This window comes from Camellia sinensis, chromosome 15 (assembly GCF_055761805.1).
Source record: "Camellia sinensis isolate YWXY chromosome 15, ASM5576180v1, whole genome shotgun sequence".
NCBI lineage: Eukaryota > Viridiplantae > Streptophyta > Magnoliopsida > Ericales > Theaceae > Camellia > Camellia sinensis.
This window is the reverse complement of record NC_138975.1, coordinates 137,557,649-137,580,271: the sequence shown is the minus strand read 5'-3', so window position 1 is coordinate 137,580,271 and position 22,623 is coordinate 137,557,649.

Here is a 22,623-nt window from a genome sequence, read left to right as displayed (position 1 = left end):
TACTTATCCTCAATGTCGAGTATGGAGCTAATTCCCTGTGCCTTTTTGAATTGCTTCTCAAGGTTAGCAATTTTTAATAAGGTTGGGTCGAGCTCATTAATATCAAGGGGAAAAAGGCCCTCATTAGACTACACCAAGGGCCTGAAAACCCGAGCCTAAGCCAAACCTTCTCAAGGATCTGGACCTTGCCAATCTTCAGCTGGTGGAGGTGGATCAAAGTTCGGCTGGGGGCCCGGGATTGGATGTGTGGTAGATGCCCCAGATGGGCATTACATTTAAGCACTTGTCTCATCCTACATGGAAATTCCCTAGTTTAGGGCCGTTATCATGGCCATAACTTCTTCTAGACTCTACGTCATCACGAGTCTGCTGAGTTGGTAATCGGGGAAATGAATGGGTATAAGTTGAGAGCTGATTAAGAAGGATTTTGACCTAGTTATACTCGGTGTATCTGGTTTGGATTAGTCTAGATATGTTTGACTGGATTGGGCTTTTTTAGAATGGGTCTTTTGGCATTGAATGTATCTTTTCTGAGTTGGCCTTTGGGGATCAGATGGACTGGATCTTTGCTGAGTGGGTTTTTTTTTTGGGGGGAAGGGGGATTGGATGGACTGGGCCTTAGTTGAGTTTGGGTTTTTTTCTGGAATTGGATGAACTAGGCCTTTGTTGAGTTGAGTACAGGTCCTTCTTTAGCTCAGACAAACCTAGCATTAAAAATAAATGCCCCATCAGATCCGGGTACCAAGTATGCTAGTTAAAACCAAGCGACAAACAAGTTTTTGGCCCTGGTTTTGGTTATGCTAAAAATTCACCCATATCAAACACAAACCGCTGGATTTCAACCCAAATTTTGATTCTGATATGACCCTCAAGTTTGAAAGGAATCACCTCAATATTTAGACTCTCTCAGGATTGTATCACACATTACCAAAGATTTCACATTTTGCACAAAAGCATTCAAAACACCCCTATGAGAGGTTAGGATTTCCATGTCTTAACTTTGGAGGGATCTACAGCTTTACTATTCAAACAAGTGGTATCACAATAGCCTAGTATATAGGAAGACATCTTGTCTTATGTTTGAAAAGTCACTAAGGCTGACTATATGCAATTAAGTCGATTGGCCAAAAGTGGTACCTCAGCAAGATTACTTAATATACGTCTCACACCTAACACCGAGAAGTGAAATGAGGATTAAACAGTACAGCGGTAATCCAGATCCAAGGGTTGTGTTTCCAACATGGTAGGGCCTATGACCGGTCAGCCTTTTGACAAGCTTTTGGGCAAGCCTCCGACAAATCGTCCAAGAATAGCAGATGACAAACACGGTGACTTAAGCGCACCAATGCAAATGCAATTCAAAAAACATATAAGAGTAGATAAAATTTCACATCATGAAGTTCGAGTCAAGTTCTCTAAAGTCTCTAGCAGAGTGACCAGAAACTGTAGCTTCCTTTTCGTGCTCCTTTCGAATATGACTAGCCCTACAGTTCGGACTCCCATGGTTCTGAATTTGATTTCATAAGTGTAATATGAAACCGTGGAAACACAAAAGAGTCCAAATCCGACAATTCTTTTGGAAAATCAATTTGAATCAAAAATGGCAACAATGGACTGCGTTGCCAGATTTCAGAGTCGCCACCTAAATATTTTTAGGAAATTTAGGAAACTCGTGACTCATGCGAAAGGCCACTTATCCGTCATCACCAAAGTGTCTCGGCTCAGGAACTTAGGTACGATGGGAGAAGGTCATGAATTAAGCACCCCACTCACTCAATCAAAGATTGACCTCTACTAATCATGATGTGATTTTTATTTATATTATATGCTCTTTTTCCGATTATTAGAGTAACATTACTATGTGTTACACACAAGTATAGACTAATTTTTAAAAGTTGGAACGCTTTGATTTCATGTTTGTTTGAAAATTGTTTCGAATATGTACCATTTGAAAAAGTGATATCATATGTACATTCATCAAATGATCCCAACTTACACAATTAGCCTTCATCTACTGGCATTCAAACAGGTATATCAATTAAGCATTTAGCCTCATGAAAAATATGCTTGTCATCATAACAATCACACACATGCGATATGCTAAAGTATTAACTGCTCACCTCGTACTCCAAGGTAAGCAAAAAGAAACAAAAGAGTTAGAAAAAATTCGTGATCCTAACTAATGCAACATGACTAATTCAACGCATACATTTATGCCACTTTTATAGGCTCGGCTATGAGCATGGTATATGATCCAATTCTAAGACATGTGAAAAATCACGTAATCAAACAATGAAAATAAAATTGACATTGGTTAGTATGATAAGCTGAACCCAAATGCATGTGAGACGAGTGTATGGGAACATGAGAAATGCTAAGTAAACGTGATGCTCTATACTACCATCATAAGAGGGTAAATAAAAGGGAAAAAGAAATAGTGGTTGGAAGACATACACATTATTACAATTTTGCCCTCATGCAAAAGGGTCTGAATGAATGTCCAAGTGTCCAAATTAAACTAACTATTACAAAACCAAATGAATGAATAAACAACTAATTAGCTAAGCTATTACAACAAGACTAATAATAAGAAATAAGCTAGCTACTTAATTTACTACAACAAGGGTACACAACAAAACTAGCTATCTAAGTTACTCAACAATAAACATTCATAATCATTACAATAATGTTAATTATATTTAATTACAATGATAATGAGAACATTAATTTACAACATTTGATAGAACTAAAAAGCATAAGGATGGCATGCATGCGACGGTTTTTAGAAGCAACTCTGTCTGCCTTCCTTGGAATTTACCCTATTTCACCTTCAGCCACTGCCCTCTGTTTTTCTGTAAAACACTCTATTTACCAAACATTGTGGCTTAGCTAGCCCCCAATGAAGCCTGGCCAAGCCCAAATAGGGCCGGTCGTACCCTAATTTCATGCAAAACTTTGTTTTTGTGTTCTGAGGTAAAAACAGTGCAAACAGAATTTTCTGAGCTCTGTTTATCCCTATTACACTTCTCTATCATGGAAAGCCTCAAAAGAAGGATGGAGTCGTTTCCAAAACCATCAATAAGCAAGTTACTTGCTTGATGATTTCGGCCACGATTTGGACAAAAATCAATGAATGCAATGAATCAACACTAACCCCTCCCCTTTATCATGGAATAAGCTTAATGGGGAAAGTAAAGACGCTTCAAAGGTCATCAAAACACCATGAATTGACGTGTGATGACTCTTGACACAATAGACTCGGCAAAACATCCGGCCAAACCCAAGCAATATAACTCATGTTCTTTATGTTGGTTGGTTCATTTTAAGCCAAATTCATTAGTCTTTGCCATTCTTTAATCCATTTGTCTAAGGTGATGATTACGTCCACTGAAGATTACGTCCACTAAATGAGAAGCATGTCAAACGAGAAGTGATTCTCAACATGAAAGAGAGACCATGCCGTTGACGATGAACCTCCGTAGAGATTAAGCCATTAAGCATAGATCTCTAGCTCATGTTTTGAATAACCATCAACCAGTTGAAACAACTCTCAAATGAAAGAAATGGATAGTAAGTTGCTTATTAAAATGAGGCTCTTAACATGGAAATCAATTAAAGAAAAGCTAAGAATAACATACAACAAGCTATATATGAGAACTTATGATATAACAAACGAACTAATCAAAGCTTAAACCAATTAAATAACCTAGGACAGCCCTAAAACAACCACTAATAGGTGAAAAACAGTGGCTCAAAGTGCATGAAAATAGCCCAAAAAGCTAAACAACAAGCAAAGAAAATAAGGCTAGTAAGCAAGAATAAGGAGGGGTGGCTAACCCCTCCACCTTTGAAACCTCAAAACATGATTTTGAGCCTCTTTTAAACTCTGAAAATCAATTTGGAAAGCAAAGAAAAGGGTGTAAAATAAGGGTTTGAGCTATAGGTGAAGGTGCAAGAAAAAGTGTTAACTCTCTCTACCCTTTGCTAGTTATCCAAACCCAAGCTTAGACACTTGAAATAAGCTCAAGACAATATAAAAACACAAGAAATAGATAGCAAGAAACAGCAAAGAGAGCAAGAGAAGAGGCAGTAAGCTTATACTTCTCAAAGAAGCAAGCTCTTGTTTGTAACACAAACTTGGTTCAAGCTCACTCTTAAGCTTGAATTGTGGTGTACAAGCCTCAACCAAAGCTCTAAGGTGATGTATGGTGTATGGATATTGATCAAGAGAGATAGGTTGGCTCAAAGGTGACTTGTATAGGAAGAAGGACCTCTCTCTTGTGTGTATATGTTCTTTTAAAAAAATTTAGCCCTCAAAACAAAGGTATAACCTCGTTTTTATAGAATTTGAGCAAAAAAAATCGAAAATATCTTCAAAAAGAGACAACTGGCAGGCTCTCGCCCAAAACAGTGTGTTTCACCATCGAGGCATGGCCGGACCCAAATAGACATGGCCGGCTCCTAATGGGGCACGGTCGGGCTCTAATGTGCTGCCTCACTCCCCTGTTTCAAATCCAGTATAAGGTGGCACAATGGTCAAAAATGAACCTCTGAAGTAAGAATGAGACAAGTAGGAAAGTTTTGGGATTATTTCAGGGCTCGATTTTGGATTCCCTTGCCGAGAACTCAAATTACACAATGCAATTTTCCTCATCGAATGCGCTAGACCAAGCACCTAAGTCTTATGGGTAGTCAAAAATGGGGTGTCTACGACATCACATTCATTTATCTCATCTGCATTTGCATCGGTTTTGGGGTTAGAGTTGGCTTAGTTAGCATCCCCTATTTGTGTAGAGTCACCTATTAGTGGTGAGGTTATCTTGAAACAGGGGGTGTCGGGGTTGTGATATAGAGGTTACCGATCGCCAACTTCCATTTGCTTTTGTATTGATTGATATGTCTACCTTTGACGTTATATTAGGTATGAACTGGTTGTCTTCATATTGGGCTGTTATAATTTGCTACCGTCAGAGGATTACTATATGTACTCTGAGCGGCGATTGTTTTTACTTCTTGGGGGACCAGGTAGATAGAGTCTTATCACCGATATATAGGGGTGGGCGCGGGTCGGTTGCGGCCACGGAACCTCCAATCCGTCATTCGTCCGCCAGATTGGCGGATTGGAGAAAATCAATCCGCATCCGTCCACCAATCCGGCGGATGTAGATTGAGCGGATTGGCGGTTTGGCGGATGGATGCGAATCGGTTTGGCGGTTTGAAATTTTATAAATTTTCAACATAGCTCAACTTGTGCACTTCCTCAAAAAAAAAAAAAAGTATTACAATCAATGATTTAAAAAAGTATTACAATTACTGCATGCCTCATCCAAAGAAAGAAAGTTTGAAACTTTAGAATATCACAATCACTGCATGCCTCATCCACACATTACAATCACAGCATGCCTCATCCACATAAAGTATTACAATCTGTGGTTCCTAAAATATAAAAACAATTCTAACCACCAAAACCATGAACAGAGCAGTAGTAGAGATTGTATGTCTCTGTATTGTTACATTTATATATATTTTTGAAAACAAAAACCAACTAGCATATATCATATTTTCTATTTATTACTTTTAGAGTTAGATTTAAAAACAAAAAAAAAATATAGATAAATAATACGTTTATTTTTTTCAATTCAAAAAATATATTCAAGTTGAAATTTTTTTTTTCAACAGAATATTTGAACTCTTTTTTAATTGAAAACACAAACAAAATATTTAAACAAATTGAAAATACAAAGTCTTATAAATTATTAAGGGTACTCGCGGTTTGACAGTTCGGTTGCGGCCAAAGGAACCTCAAATCCGCCATCCATCCGCCAAATTGGCGGATTGGAGAAAATCAAGCCGCAACCGTCCGCTCGTCATAACGCATCCGTCCAAAATGCGGCAGATCGGTTCGGTTCGGTCGGTTTTGGCGGATCGGTATATCCGCTGCTCACCCCTAGGTATATGATCCATGTGGTTAGAGTGAGCTTAGTTGCCTTCTTGCTAACTTCCTAAGTACTGAGTGTGATGAAGTCCAAGTTAAGTTGCCAAGGATAGTTTGTAAATACCCGGATATTTTTCAGGATGATCTTATCATCTTACCACCTCATCGAGAGATCGAGTTCTCTATTGATTTAGTGTCTGGCACGGCATCAATTTCTATGGCACCGTATAGGTTCATGTGGAGAAGTGGTTTGGAAATACTCTTCTGATCTTGGGGGACGCTCGTGATCTGTTGATAGTCACCTGAAAAGGAATAAACACCCTGGTCGGGGGTGCCGGAATTAGTACTCCGACGGACAAATCAGTCTCAACTCTCAAGATTACTTATATTCTAAGTTAAGCACAACAATTCTCACATACCTTTCTTAGTCTGTTGTTCCTTTATTTATACTCGTTTCCTGGGCCTCGGGGCCAGGTCCACTTTTCACTCATTATTCTTTTATTTACTCGGCTCTATAGTTCAGTATCTACTCGGCTCATCTATTTTATTCGGCTTTCCTGATCGTGCAGAAAAGAGCCGAGTAATATCTGTCTTCTAGAGTATACTTCTAATTCTTCCAAATATCCGGCCCCCACAATTGCCCCCCACACACCCCTACTAGCACTAGTTAGTCGGCGTGTTTGGCTTCTAGTCTGGGAAGTCAAAGATTCAGCGGTTAATCCTCTCCCCGATGCATGTCAGAATGCGTACATGCTTTTTGGTCATTGCAACGCTTACCCGCCTCATTCATGCTTCTCTCGCATTTATTACAATTTGAAACTTCAGTCCCTTCGAATGCACGCTTTTTTAAATATTTGAGCCTCTTGGATTGCCAGTCGGTATCTCTTCTCTGACTCGCGTTTTCTGCAACTCCTCTCTGTCTCTTCTTGTCTCCTTTGCTTTTTGTAAATTTTCTTCTCTTTTCTTTGTAATCCTACTTTTTGTATTTATTTTTAATTTAGAATATCCTTGGGTCCTTACGAGAATGGCTAAACATTTGAAAGACCTCCTTTCCGAGGGTCGAATTTCTGGGTTCCAATGACATTTCTCTATCCCTGACGATGTCCATCTATCTCTAGTAACGAATAATACCCTTGATATGGAGAGGGAAGACCAAAATACCATCGTTTTTCCTCTCCTATCCATTGCGGACGGTGGGGTTCGTTTTCCCCATCACCCATTTCTTAGGGCCGTCCTCCACCATTGGGGTCTGATTCCTTCCCAACCCAATGTGAACTTCTTTCGAGTCATAATGGGAATCGTAGAGTTGAACCGGCGCCTTAGGATCAACCTTGGCATTTCGGCGATTCGGCACTGCTACGCCTTAGCCAAATCCTCCGGTCGGCTTGGGCGCTATTTTTTCAGGGCCAAGGACACCGACCATCACTTGGTTACCATGTTTGCCAGCTCTGGCAAATGAGTTGACAATGTAATGGTCAATGTCCGTAGCAACTGGGAATTCGGCGAGGGCGAAGATCGCCTAGACCCTATTCCCAGAAAGAGGGGCAAACCAGGTTGCCGTGTAACCCCTTGTGTCTATTGATCTTTCTTTTATTCGACTTTTTCTTCTAGCCTAATTCTTTGTTTTTGCAAGCAGTAAGTTGAAGAGGATTTTGACCTCGGATGACAACGCAGTCCTTGCGGAAATTAGGACTGCACTAAAGTATTTTGGTCGTCCAAACATACAGAATCAAGGGAGATCCACCCATATACTCTTGCGGTACGAGCCTACTTATACTACGTTCTCGGCTGCGGAAAACATTCCGATCCCGACCGGCGAACATCACCTTACGGCTCTAATCTTTCCTAGCTTCAAGACCCTTAGGCAAATTGGTCTCGAAGCTTCCGATTCAGAGCAAGACATAGCGCCGATGGTCGAGGTAATTGTCGAACCAACGAGAGAGTTTGCTGGGGAGGCCGAAGAGGTCGACGAAGCTCTAAACTCAGCGTTCGAGGCAGCCAGTCTTAACCAGCCTAACTCGCCGTCCACTTCGGATTATAAATTTGGAAGACCTACCCGGCTCTTTTTCTGAAGGTATGGCTGGGGAAAATCTTACGCAGATGGCGCGAAAGAGAAATGCCGAACGAATGGCCGCATGAAAGAAAGTTGAGGTCGCCCGTTCTGAACCTGCCCCGATTGAGTCATTGCAAACCGCTATTGGAGGAGAGACGACTCAAGTTATTGTGGCCGAGACGGAGAAGGAAGTCGAACAGCAGTTTATAGAAGAACGACTGATTCCAGAAAAGTGGGGCGAAAAACGTACCACCGAGGGAAAAGTCAGCTCCAAGGATAACCCTGCTGGCAAACGACCTCGATTAGAGGAATCGGACGTGGTTCCTTTCGTCGTTCAGCCAAAGATCAAAAATACGTCGATCTCCTCTGGCGCATCTGCCATGAAGGATCCAGTCGTAGCGTTGAGCTTGGCCACCTCAGTGTCGTTGCCGGCTGACAAGGCCACCTTTCGAGGAGAGCCAGATTTGGTAGCTGTAGCGTTAGCTGCCCAGTCAGCCCTTCTGGTATGTGACTCTTTTTCTTGTTTGGTTTGGTTTGGTTTTCGTACGATATTTCTTGGTATGTGCTGATCCCAACTCCTTGTTTTGCAGACGGTTAGAAGGATAGCCGAACTAGGCCGCCGGCATCACGATGCCATTAAAAGAATTGGCAGCTTGAAGTCTGAAGCTGAAGGTGAGAGGAGTAAGGATGAGTTCGAGGCGATGAGGGCCGCAATGGAAAGTGCTCGAGCCGAAGCTGAGAATGAGAGGCCTCGGACTGCTGACCAACTCATATCCGAAGCCGAGGGTAGAGCGAATGCGAGCGAGGAATCACTCAAGTTAGTCAAGGAGGCACTTGCCAAGGTGGAGGCCGAGTTAGAAGAGTTGAAGAAGGCCAAGGAAAGAGCCGACTTTGAGGCTTCTGCAGCGTTCGAGGCTAGAAAGAGCACCATTTTTAAAGATTAAGTAGAAGAAGTCCCCAAAAATCAGGGATTCAAACATAGGTGGCTCAAGGCTCTTGCTACCGATGGAGTTAGATTGGCCTTGCCAATTCCATTCGAGCAAGTGGACGTTGAGCCACTTGAGTCTGACCCCGAGGATTGATCTGGGAGACACTCTAGTTTTATTAATTATTTTCAATTTCAATGTATGTTTTTGTTTAGTGGATTTCTGTTAGTATAAGGTAATTTTCATGTATAAATTAGTTACTTATGCGCTCAATTTATTAATGAAAATTTCCTTTCCATTTCACTATTACTTGTACGCAATTTTGCTTTTCATTACTGTGGCGCCGAATAGGATTAGTTAATGGGCATTTTATTAGTAAATCGCTTCATGGGGCGGCTGGGGCACTCAAGCTGAATATTTTGATGAATCTACCCTTGCCCCAGCTGGTTCATGAACATTAAACGCCGAATAACACGAGCTTATGAATATTGAGTCGCTTCATGGGGCGGCTGGGGCACTCAAGCCGAATGGATTGATGAATCTGTCCTTGCCCCAGCTGGTTCATGAACATTAAACGCCGAATAACATGAGCTTATGAATATTGAGTCGCTTCATGAGGCGGCTGGGGCACTCAAGCCAAATATGTCGATGAATCTGCCCCCCGTGAGACAGCGAACTTAAAAACCGATTAAATTTATGGATCTGAGCTACTTGAAATGAATTCATGAGGTGCCGAATATTGTACTGATGAATCGATTCGTTGAACGGCTGGGGCACTCAAGCTGAATAGATTAATGAATTTGCCCTTGCCCCAGCTGGTTCATGAACATTAAACGCCGAATGACACGAGCTTATGAATATTGAGATGAATCTGCCCTTGCGGACGTTAAGACTGCCGAATAGCAATGTTTGATGGGGACACATGACTCGGTCGGCGACGGGCTATTAAGTTTTTCAATATTAATGAGATTGCCTCGGAGGTGCTGCCCTCATAGGGAATAAATGAATGGACATCCCACTTATGTGCTCAGTGAACAACTCAGTCCAACTCTTTAGGGAAGATTAAACAAGTGCGAATGTTGAATAGACTCTTTTAAACAGCAAAAGAGAAGCGAGGACGCTAGCTGAGCTGGGAGGAAACATGGATCGAAGTGGCGGACCTTCGCACTCGGAAGGTAGGATTTCGAGGGATCAGGGGAGACGCCAGTCTCCTCGTCGTTGAAGTAGGTCGCCTAGGAGGGACAAGGAGCCACATGGCAATTCCCCGCAACCCCGTTCTGGAAGGGAGCCCGACGCGAACCCACGCCCATTGAGTTTTGCAGTCTTCGTGGGGAATAGACCCATGACAGAGGCGGACTCGATCATTCGAGATCCAAATGTGGCAGTCGAGTTTGCTCGACAGATTTTTCCACCCGAGGTCCAGCAGTCGATGGTAGGTCGGTAGGACTTCGAAGTGTTTCGTGAAGGCGTTCACGGTGCGGTGAAGGGGCTCTACACCGCCTACGACATCGGCATGCGCCTCCGTGCTGCCCGCCGAGAAATAGAGAAGAATGATGAACACATTCGAAACTTGGAGGCTTGCGCGGAAGCAGCTGAGCGTGAACTAAGGAAGGTCAAGGCTGTTCAGACACAACCCGCCGAACAGGCTAACCAAATCGTGGAAGAAAAGGTTACCCAGCGTCTCATCAGTACTGCGCTTGCCAACCGCGATATGGCGAGCATGTTCACAATTGAGTCCGCGAAGGGGAGGGCCTATGAAAAAGGCTTCCATTAAGGCCGGAAAGTAGGGATACAGAAAACCAAGGAAAAACTTGTCGAAGAAGTTTGCCGATGTGAAAATCGTGGATTTAAGCCTGGTTGGATCACAGCGCTTCAGGCCGAGGAAGCTCTCCGAGCAACGGGCGTCGATTCGACATTGCCACTCTACCAACGTAACCATTTTTCGTTTTTCGCCTTTGAAGTCGAGCAGAGTGAGGGTGAGGGCAACGCCGTATAAAAACACATTGTACGTTCGAACGCAGAGCGCATTCAAAACTATGTAATTATTGCCTGATTGAATAAAATGTTTTATTGTAATTTTCATTCAGCACTCTCGAGTTTGCATAAATTCTTGAATAAATGTATAAACATTGAATATTTATTCGGCATACACGCATTTTCGTGTTTCATTGTATAAGCATTTCATTCCGAACGTTTACATAAACATGGTTCCTTATTCGGGGCATTGTATCAGTTCAAAGTTATAATGCGCCGACGAGGCTCCGTATAGGGAGACCTTATCGGCTCGAAAGCGTAATGCGCCGATGAGGCTCCGAATAGGGAGGCTTAATCGGCCTAAAGGTGTCATTCACCAGAGGGGCTCCGAATCTGGAGACATGCATTGGCCAATCATGATATCCACGAAGGGCGCTCCGAATCCGGAGGCTTAATCGGCCAATCATGATATCCACGAAGGGCGCTCCGAATCCGGAGGCTTTATCGGTCCAAGGAGCTCGTGAACTGAATCGCGTGATTAAGAAATAAAGCTTCGCATTACAGAAGTGAAATTTTGTACAAATATCAAGTCCCACAAGTCGGGTCAATGATAGAATTTATGTAAATGTGTTGAATTCCAAGGCCGTGGGAGATTCCTTCCTGACATATCTTTCAGCCGGTATGCCCCCGCTTCCATAATAGAATCAATCTAGTAAGGGCCGTCCCAGTTTGGATCCAGTTTTCCATCGGCTGGTTTCCTGTCGGCTGGAAGCACCTTCTTCAGGACCAACTCTCCTGGTGTGTAGCGGCGCAGCTGAACGCATTGATTATACGACTTTGCCAGCTGCTGCTGGTACCGTGCCATGGACGCAAAGGCTCGATCTCTTCGTTCTTCGATTAAAATCAAATCCAAAGCCAGCATCATGTCATTTCGGCCCGTATCAAAAACTTGCGACTTGAGGGTCAGGTGACCGATCTCCAGGGGTAAGATCGCCTGGGTTCCGAAGCATAGGGCAAATGGCGTTTCTCTGGTTGATCTTCTCGGCGTAGTTCGATGGGCCCATAATATACTCGGCAATTCTTAGACCCATTTGCCTTTGGCTTTCTCCAGCCTCTTCTTAATGCCGTCCAAGATGGATTTGTTAGAGGCTTCGGCTTGACCATTGCTTTGGGGGTAAGCCGGCGTAGAGAAGTAAGGCCGGATGCCATACTTGTTGCACAGCTCTCGGTACACGCCACAATTAAATTGGGTGCCGTTGTCTGAAATAAGAGCTCTTGGAATGCCGAATCGTGCTATGATGTTCCTCCACACAAAGCGCTTAACATCAGCATCCCGAATGTATGTTAGTGTCTCCGCTTTGACCCATTTCGTGAAGTAATCTGTTGCGACGATCAAGTATAACTTGTTTCCTGGGGCCCTCGGCAATGGTCCTACGATATCGAGCCCCCACTGGGCGAACGGCCAGGGACTAGTGATAGAGTTAAACTCTTCAGCAGGCAAATGGTTTAACGGGGAGAACTTCTGGCACTGTTCACATGTTTTTGCGTAACATTTGGCGCCCGCTCTCATTGTCGGCCAATAATACCCCTGCGTTATAGCTCGTTGGGCCAAAGAGCATCCGCCAGAATAGGCACCACAACTGCCTTCGTGTATCTCGGTCAGAAGCACCTCGACTTTGTCCGGGTGCACACATTCCAAATATGGGCCAGAGAGGAATTTTTTATAAAGCCTTCCTTGCGGATCCAAGTAGTATCGCATGGCTTTGTTTCGCAGCTTGTGCGCTTCTTTCTTGTCCTCTGGGAGTTGTTCGGAAAATAGGAATGCAACAATGGGGTCCATCCAACTTGGTGCAGATTCTATAACGTTGACCTGGACTTCCTCCGAAGGGCCAATGCTTGGCTCCGGGATGAAACCTAGTTCAATAGTCCATTTAATCTCTAAGTTGATTGTGGAGGCTAGGCAAGCCAAGGCATCTACATGGGTGTTCTGACCACGCGTTATATGGTTCAACTCATGATGTTCAAATTTTGCCAACAAGGAATTGGTCGTTTTCATGTAGGCCGCCATACGGTTGTTTCTTGTCACGTACTCCCCCTTTAGTTGATTGATCACCAGTTTTGAGTCGCAAAACACAAGCAAACGCCGAGCACCAAGGATATATGCATTCCGCAAACCAGCCAAAAGGGCTTCGTATTCGACTTCGTTATTTGATGCTTCGAAGCCGAGCTTGACGGCCTGCTCAATTATTGCGCCGTCGGGGGCCATGATTACAACTCCGGCTCAACTGCCCCGCTGGTTGGGCGATCCATCACAATACAGCTACCAAATGTCTCCAACATAAATCCTCCAGTTCGGCTTTGGTCGAATTTCATCAGACTTGAAGTCGGCAAGGCCCCTAGTGAATTCGTCGACAAAGCCGGCAAGCACTTGTCCCTTGATTGAGGTTTTGGGTAAAAACTAAATATCATACTGATCGAGTTCCAGAGCCCACGTTGAAACACGCCCAGATGCTTTCGCACTGCGTAGTACTGATCGGAGGGGATAATCTATTAGCACCCCAATGCTATGCCCCTGGAAGTAATACATCAGTTTCCTTGCCGCCATGACTAAGGCTAAGATGAGCTTTTCCAGTGGAAGGTAGCGTGTTTCAGCGTCAACCATTGCCTTGCTCACATAATACACTAGTCGTTGCTCCCCCAGCTCTTCCTTTATCAGTACAGCGCTGACGGCTTTGTCAAAAACTGCCATATACAAAATGAGCGGGTCGCCAGCAGAGGGTGTTGTTAGGAATGGTACTGAGCGGAGGTAGGTCTTCAGGTCGTTGAAAGCAGCTTCACATTCGGTGGACCATTCAAAAGCCTTGCCCTGCCGTAGTGTATGAAAGAATTGCCCACAGCGATCTGTGGACCAACTGATGAACCTGTCGAGTGCAGCAGCCATCCCCATCAACTTTTGAACCTCTTTTACTAAACGAGGGAAGTCGAGCTCCAGGATTGCTGTGATTTGCCTTGGGTTGGCTTTGATTCCTCTGTGGTTGACAATGTAACCCAAGAATTTGCCAGAGCCAATACCAAACGCACATTTGGAAGCGTTCAACTTCATTCCATATTTGCGTAGGATGCCGAATGTCTCTTCCAGATTGGCTATATGATTCTGCTCTTCCTTGGACTTGACCACCATATCGTCAATGTACACTTCCATAGTCTTGCTGAGTTGCTCCTTGAACATGGTGGTGACCAGTCTCTGGTAGGTTGCCCCTGCATTCTTCAGCCAAAAAGGCATAACCTTATAGCAATTGGTACCTCTTGGGGTGAGGAATGCAGTTTTCTCTTGATCCTCTGAATGCATAATGATTTGATGATAACCTCTGTAGGCATCAAGGAAGCTCATACGCTGATGACGTGCCGTAGCATCTACAAGTTGGTCTATCCTGCGAAGAGGAAAACAGTCTTTGGGACAGGCCTTGTTTAGATCCGTAAAATCGATACAGACTCGCCAACTCTCATTTTTCTTCTTCACAACCACAGTATTAGAGAGCCATGTGGGGTAAGTCACTTCCCTGATTGCTCCGTCATCAAGCAACCGGTCTACCTCTTCAACGATGGCGGTAGTGTGCTCGACAGCTGATCGTCGGCTTTTCTGAATGATCGGCTTGCACTTAGGGTCAACATTCAAACGATGCTCTGAAACAGATGGGTCTACACTCGGCATTTCATATGGAGTCCACGTGAATACATCATGATTACCGAGCAAGAAGGATATTAGCTGCTGTCGGTCGGCTTGACTCAGGAAGGCGCCGACCATGAAGAACCTCTCTGGATTGCCGTCAATCTCAACTCGGTCTAGGTCTTCCGTGGTTTTCTCATTTGGGAGTCACCCGACATCGTCGAGGCTGTCTCGATCCGACACCTCAATGGAATTAACTTGTAACTCCTTTGGTGTCTTTCCAGAAATGAGATAACATGCCTGTGCCGATTGCTGGGAACCACGGATTTGCTCAATGCCATGTTCGGTCGGGAAACGCAGCAGCTGATGATAGGTGCTTGGAACGGCGCACATTGTATGCAACCAAGTTCACCCCATGATGAGATTATACGGCGAAGGAAGCTTGACGACTAAGAATTCCACATCCACTGTTCGGGAGCCCGCTCAAACGGGTAGTGTGATTTTCCCCAACAGATACTCTGGATTTGCGTTGAAGCCGAATAGTGGATAAGGAGCCGGAGACAGGCCTGATTCGTTTAAGCCAAGTTTGATGAAGGGCTTGTAATACATAACCTCCGAAGTACTCCCCTGGTCTATGAGAACGCGCTCAATGGTAAATCGGTTTACACGTAGTTCAATGACCAATGGATCAATGCGGGGGACTGTTATGTCGATAAGATCAGAATCGTCGAAGGTAATACTCAGAGCTTCTCATGGCCTTTTTGCTGGCGTTAGTTGCTTTTGGGGTACTAAGTGTGACTGAATTGCATGCACGGTTGGAGGCGTTGACAAGCTGTATATCACATGAATAACGCCAGGCGGGGGTGAATGCCGCCGTAATGCAACTGTTTTGGTTGCGCTCTTTCGGACACGTTGCTGGAGCCGACCATCTTGTACCAACTCCTCAAGGTGGTCTTTCAAAGCATAGCAGCTGTCAGTGTCTTGTTTCCGGGATCGAGGTCGTCGATCGTCTGCTTTCAGAGGTCGTTCCGGATCTTAGCGCACGGCATGTTTGGACTTTGCCACTTTCAAGGCCAAATCCTGACGGAGACGTTCGTTCTCAGCGATCGTGTTCTCCAACCTTTGCTCATTTTGCTTTGCCTGTTCCATGATCGCTTGCATTGCCTCATGCTTTGGAGTTGAAGGTGAGGCAAAGTTCAAAGCGCGTCTTGCTGGAATAATCTCCGGTCTATGCATGTTTGTTAGAGTGAAATCGTCTATTTGCGTGGTTTCATCAGTGACTATTGGAGGGTCCTCCGTCACGCCTACCATAGATATGCTTGAGTATTCCCACAGACGGTGCCAATTGTGGAGAAGTGGTTTGGAAATACTCTTCTGATCTTGGGGGACGCTCGTGATCCGCTGATAGTCACCTGAAAATGAATAAACACTCCGGTCAGGGGTGCCAGAATTAGCACTCCGACGAACAAGTCAGTCGCAACTCACAAGATTAATTATATTCTAAGTTAAGCACAACAATTCTCACATACCTTTCTTAGTCTGTTGTTCCTTTATTTATACTCGTTTCCTGAGCCTCAGGGCCAAGTCCACTTTTCACTCATTATCCTTTTATTTACTTGGCTCTATAGTTCGGTATCTACTCGGCTCATCTGTTTTATTCGGCTTTCCTGATCGTGCAGAAAAGAGCCAAGTAATATCTGTCTTCTAGAGCACGCTTCTGATTCTTCCAAATATTCGGCCCCCACAGTTCACAGTTACCGAATTTAGTGAATTAAAGATTCAACTCCAGGAATTGTTAGATAAAGGTTTCATCCGCCCTAGTACTTCATCGTGAGGAGCACCGACTCTTTTTGCCAAGAAAAAAGATGATGCTTTGCGACTTTGTATAGATTACTGGAAGTTAAACCAGGTGACTGTTAAGAACAAGTACCTAATGCCTCATATAGATGATTTGTTTGATCAGTTGAAAGGGTCTTGTTGTTTTTCTAAGATAGACCTAAGATCAGGTTACCACCAGTTGAGAGTGAGGGAGAAGGATATCCCAAAGACGGCATTCCATACGCGGTATGGTCATTATGAGTTTCTAGTCATACCCTTTGGGCTCACCAATGTACCAGTTGTGTTTATAGACTTGATGAACCAAATCTTCTGTGAATTTTTAGATCGTTTTGTGGTCGTCTTTGTGAACGACATTTTGATTTACTCACCCTTTGAGGAGGAGCACAAGGAGTACTTGCGGGTAGTACTTGAGTTACTTAGAGCCCACAAATTGTATGTTGGGAAGTGTGAATTCTGGCTGAGAGAAGTTAAGTTCTTAGGCCACGTGGTATCCGAGGATAGGGTGACTGTAGATTCATCCAAGATAAAGGCAGTGCAAGACTAGGAACAACCTAAGAACACTTTTGAGATTCATAATTTCTTGAGGTTGGCCAGGTATTATCGTCAATTTGTGAAGGATTTCTCTAAATTGGCCTCACTGCTAACTAGATTAACGAGGAAGAGAGTTAAGTTTGTGTGGAATGAGACTTGTGGGAAGTATTTCCAAGAGCTTAAGGTTAGACTTACCATTGCTCCAGTTTTGATTATTCCGGAGAGGGGTTTGGGTTATTCAGTGTATTGTGATGCCTCACGGGAAGGTTTGGGTTGTGTTTTGATGCAAGAAGAGAAGGTAGTAGCCTATGGCTCGTAGCAGTTAAAAATACATGAGAGGAACTACCCAACTCATGACCTAGAGTTAAGGACAGTGATTTTTGCTCTAAAGATTTGGAGACATTATCTGCATGGTGAGAAGTTTGAGATATTTTCGAATCACAAGAAGTATTTGTTTACACAGAAAGACTTGAATTTGAGGTAGAGAAGGTGGATAAAGTTCATAAAAGATTATGACTTCAAGTTGCATTATCATCCGGGAAAAGCCAATGTGGTAGCCGATGCCTTAAGTAGGAAATCCATGGGTAGTGTGGCTAGTGTTGTCATCCGGGAATGGGAGATGTTGAGTGCTATTGGGGAGTTTGACTTGCATCTTGGCAAGTCCGTTGAGTCTGTAGCCTTGTTTTCTGTAGTCACGCTTGTGAACCGAATGATAGAAGCACAGAAGAGTGATCTTGCGGTAGAATCCCTCCGGGAGAAGATCTCCAATGGCAAGGTGGAGAAAGGCTTGAATGTGTATCCTGACCTGAGTATGAGATACCGTGACCGTTTGTTCATGTCGGAGTCTTATCGAGAGAAAGTACTCCGAAAGTTTCACCATTCACGCCTTGCGGTGCATCCATGAGGCACAAAGATGTATTACGATCTTAGTCGCCAGTTTTGGTGGAGAGGTATGAAGAAGGATGTAGCCGTGTTTGTGTCGAGGTGCCTTACTTGTCAACAACTGAAGGTCGAACATCAGAGGCCAGCAGATCTGTTATAACCCTTACCTATAGCCGAGTAGAAGCTGAAGGATGCCACAATGGATTTTGTGGGCCTTTCGAGGACTCAACAGGGAAGTGATGCCATTTGGGTAGTAGTTGACTGGTTGACCAAGTCGGCACACTTTATACCTATGCGCATGAGTGATTCGGTAGATCATCTTGCTAACCTTTACATTAGAGACATAGTGAGGTTGCACAGGGTCCCTGTGATGATTATTTCGGATAGAGATCTGTGTTTTACAACTCAATTGTGGCAAGGCTTACACTGTGCCTTAGGCACTAGGTTGACTTTTAGCACCGCGTATCATCCTCAGACTGACGGGTAGTCAGAGCGCACCATCCAAATTTTAGAGGATATGTTTTGGGATTGTGTCCTTGACTTTAAGGGTTCGTAGGAGAGACACTTGCCCTTAGTGGAATTTGCGTACAACAATAGCTTCCAGTCCAGTATTGGCCTGGCACCGTTTGAGGCCTTGTATGGTCAACCGTGTAGATCTCATGTGTGTTTGGTCGAGGTGGGTGATACACCTATGTTGGGTCTACAGTTAGTCTAGGAAACGATAGAGAAGGTTGTGCTTATACGTAAGAGATTGGTTACGACCTAGAGTCGCCAGAAAAATTACGCCGACTGTAGGAGGAGACCCTTCTCTTTTGAGATGGGAGACCATGTATTCCTGAAGATATCACCTAAGAGAGGTTTGATAGGTTTGGAAAGAGTGGGAAGTTGTCCCCTCGATTCATTGGACCTTTTGAGATCCTTGAGTGGATTAGAGAGGTAGCTTATCGTTTGGCCTTGCTGCAACAGCTTTCTGGAGTTCATGATGTATTTCATATTAGTATGCTTCAGAAGTACAAGTCGGATCCATCGCACGTGTTGGATTGGACCGACTTAAAGGTAAATGAGGATACCTTGTATGAAAAGAGACCGGTGAAAGTCTTGGATACTCGGGACCAAGTCTTATGAGGCAAAACAATTCCCTTAGTTAAGGTATTGTGAAAACATCACGGGGTTGAGGAAGCAACTTGGGAACGCGAGTTGGAAGTTGTAGACGTCCCCGAACGCCCCGGGAGGAACGAGCTCCCGTTCTGTTCATTTGGGGTCACTACAGCTCAAGACTCTCAAATTGTCACGATTCTAAGTCTGAACCAAAGAGTCCAAATTCGGCAAATCGTTTTGAGAAAATAGATTTTGAAAGAAGTGCCAAACATGGACTGCTTTGCCAGATACAGAGTTGCCACCTAAATGTTTTTTAATGGGAAATTTAGGAAACCCTGACTCGGTGCCAAAGGCCACGTGTCCGTCATCACCAAAGTTGCCTCGGATCGGGAACTTGGGTACGATTGGGGAAGGTCACTTCGTGAGCACCCCCGCTCGCCCGATCAAAGATCGGCCTCTACTAACCATGATATCTATTTTTGAAAACTTTGTGTGTCCTTATTCCGGTTATTAGCCTAGGTTACTATGTGATGCACACAGCATAGAAGTATAGACTGGGTCACCCGAATTGGAACAAAACATTTCATGCTTGTTTATTTGAAAGATGGTTTGCTACTCGCAAGTAGGCTTAAAATGCAGATTTTGCCACCCGCAGGTGGGCTTAGAAAAGATGGTTTTGCCACTATCTAGTGGGCTTAAAACAAACAGTTGATGATTTATTCCAATCCAAGTAACCCAACCTTCACCCACAGGCATTTAGGCAGTTATATCACATAAGCAAATAGCCCCATGGTAAGCATGCTATTCATGGCAGTCACTCACACGCATGCAAGGATGCTAAAGCATAAAACTCACCGAGTACTCCAAGCCAAAACAAAAACTCATTAGAAATCATGCATGAATCCTAAGTATACAGAAATGCCTAATGCAACACATGCAAAAATGCAAACTATAGCAGGCTCGGCTATTCTAAACATGGCATATGGAATGCTACAGCTAACATGTATTCAATTTGGAATTGAAAATACAATGCAGTTAGTATGATGCGCCGAGCCCGGTGCATGCAAAACAGATGAATGATGCAAACATGTTGTCACACTGTATGCTAATTGAAATATGCCCTAATCTAACCATCATAAGCAGGTAAATAAAATGGAAGAAAGACGTGGGATTGGAAGACATACATCACACTCACGCACACGTATTACAACATTGCCCTCGCGCAGAGGGTCCGAATAAATATACAGTCCCGAATAAAAGAATAATACAGTCCAAATATTACAGTCCAAATAATGTACAAATTCCTAATTAATTAACAAATTAACTAAGAAAATAAATAAACTGGCATGCAAGCCAGGGACTGCCTTGACTCCACTCCGGATGATGAATGATGCATCCCGGGTTGCCTTTGCGCGAAAATCCATGACGATGCCCCAATTAGCCTCTGTTTACACCTTTTCTTGAAATGCGCGCCAAGCTCCAAAAAGTTGCTGATTCTTCATTTTGCTGCAACAGAGAGCAGGAAAGGGACATGGCAATGTATTTTCACAGATATATGCATGCCCCGATCCTCGTGCCACCAATCACACATATCGATGCATGATGGCCGAGGAGTCGAAATGTGCAACTCAATATAGAATGAAAGCACGTGTAAACACAACAAGAACCTAACTCCATCATAGATGATCCGGAGTGTCGGTGACTAGGGAATTGAGACACGTTCCGTCACTCGGAGTACGGAATGTACCTCGTTTCCCGTGCCCGGGCTAACTCCTATCTCGAACACGATGCAATATGCATGACATGCATGAAATGCAACTAAGATACAATCCTAACATACACAATGTTATGGAATGGCATACACGCTGCACGAGGTAATACACAACCGAGCATGCACAATGCTATGGATGAAATGACATACGCAATGCAATAATGGGCTTACACCAACATGAGAGAGCCTCAACCACACTCACATAGGAGGCCATCAGATGAAAATAAGACAACTCGAAATGCGTGCACGCGTGCACGCAAATCGAGGACCAACCCTCAGGCACCGAAATGCCACTCTAATGAGACACGGCAAAGACATGGAATATGGCATACTATAATGCGAAAATCAGAAGTAAAATGAGATGCAAAACAGCCCCGAAACCCGGTAAAATGAAACCCGATGCATGGAACAAGTCCCGAAACATGAATTTTGGCGCATGAAATGGCCTATAGCTATGCAATGCATGCATAATTTATACATGAGATGAAAAGACAGAAGCAAGGCAGCCCCTAGACAAGAACTTTTACAGTTCAAAACATGGCCAAATAGTAAGCACAAATATGGCAAAACTAGCATGCAAAAATGGCCCTAAATGTGAGGTAAAGAAGCAACTCACAGCTGCCGACCCCAAACAGATTAGGGGCCTTCTACAATATTGAAGAGGGGCCAAAAATATGATATTTTACAGTTGATGGCCAAGCCTAAATCAGTACACAAGTATGCTCAAAATGCCATGCAAGATAGGGCCCAAAAGAGGTCAAAACACAAAGTATACAAAAAGTTCATCAAACAGCCAAAGACCCTTAATGAAATATGAATATGGGGTCAAAATAAGACTGTTTTCAGTTCTGTAAAATGACCAAAAACAGAAGCATAATAGGCTAATAGATCATGCAAAAATGGGGACCAAAAAGGGATATAATGACAAGTGGTACATGGAGGTCCCAAATAGTGATAAGCCCTTCTTCAATGTTGAAGAGAGGCTCAAAATAAGCCTATCTACAGTTTACACCATGCTCCAAAACAGATCACACACAGGCCAAAAATACTATGCAAGATTATGGCATACAAGAGGGATAAAGAAGGAGGTGCAAGATGGGAACCTCAAATGACAAAATTCCCTTAATAAAACATGAAATAGAGCTCAAATAAATGGTACTTTCAGTTATGGACGGAGCTCAGATATACAAGAAAGAGAGGCTAAGAAATGTTGCAAAAAAAGAGCTAGAAAGAGGGAAATGGTAACTCACCCTTGTAGACCAATCTTTAGCAACTTCTTGGACCAAATTTGCTGCCTCCTAGCCTCTGAGAAGACCTCCAAGCTGCTGGAAATGGAAGTGGTGGTGTGGTGCTAGGTGATGGTGTGTAAAAATGATTAAGAACTTAAGGGGTTTTGAGGTTTAGAGTAGAGAGAGAGAGAGATTTAATGTGAGAGGCTTGATGGGAAATTTTCTTAACCGTAAACCAGCAGCTGGAGCTGCTGATATATAGGCAAAAATGGGGGGGGAAATGGAGGGAAAACAATCCAAGTTTCCCTCCAAAAAGGCCAAAAAGTGGGATATAAAGGCAAGTGGTAGCTGCTGGATCCAAATGGCCGAGAGCCCTTCAACAAAGTTGAAGAGGGGCTCAAAACAAGATACTTTGTAGTTTATGACCAAGTCCGAAACAGCTCACAAGTAAGCCTAAAATACCGTGCAAAAATAGGCCTAAAAGAGCGTTAAAGAAGCAAGTGATAGGAGGAGATCTCAAACAGCAAAAGGTCCTGAATCAAACATGAAAAGGACCTCAAAATATGACTATCTCAAGTTCGGGTCGGAGCCCAAAAATGAAAAATGAAGGTTCGGGAGCCAAAACACGCAGTTCGAGGCCCCGAAAGTGGGCTGTTAGGCACCGGAAGTGGTGTCCGACCACGAAGTTGGTCTCTCGGACCACAGTGTCCCTCAAAAT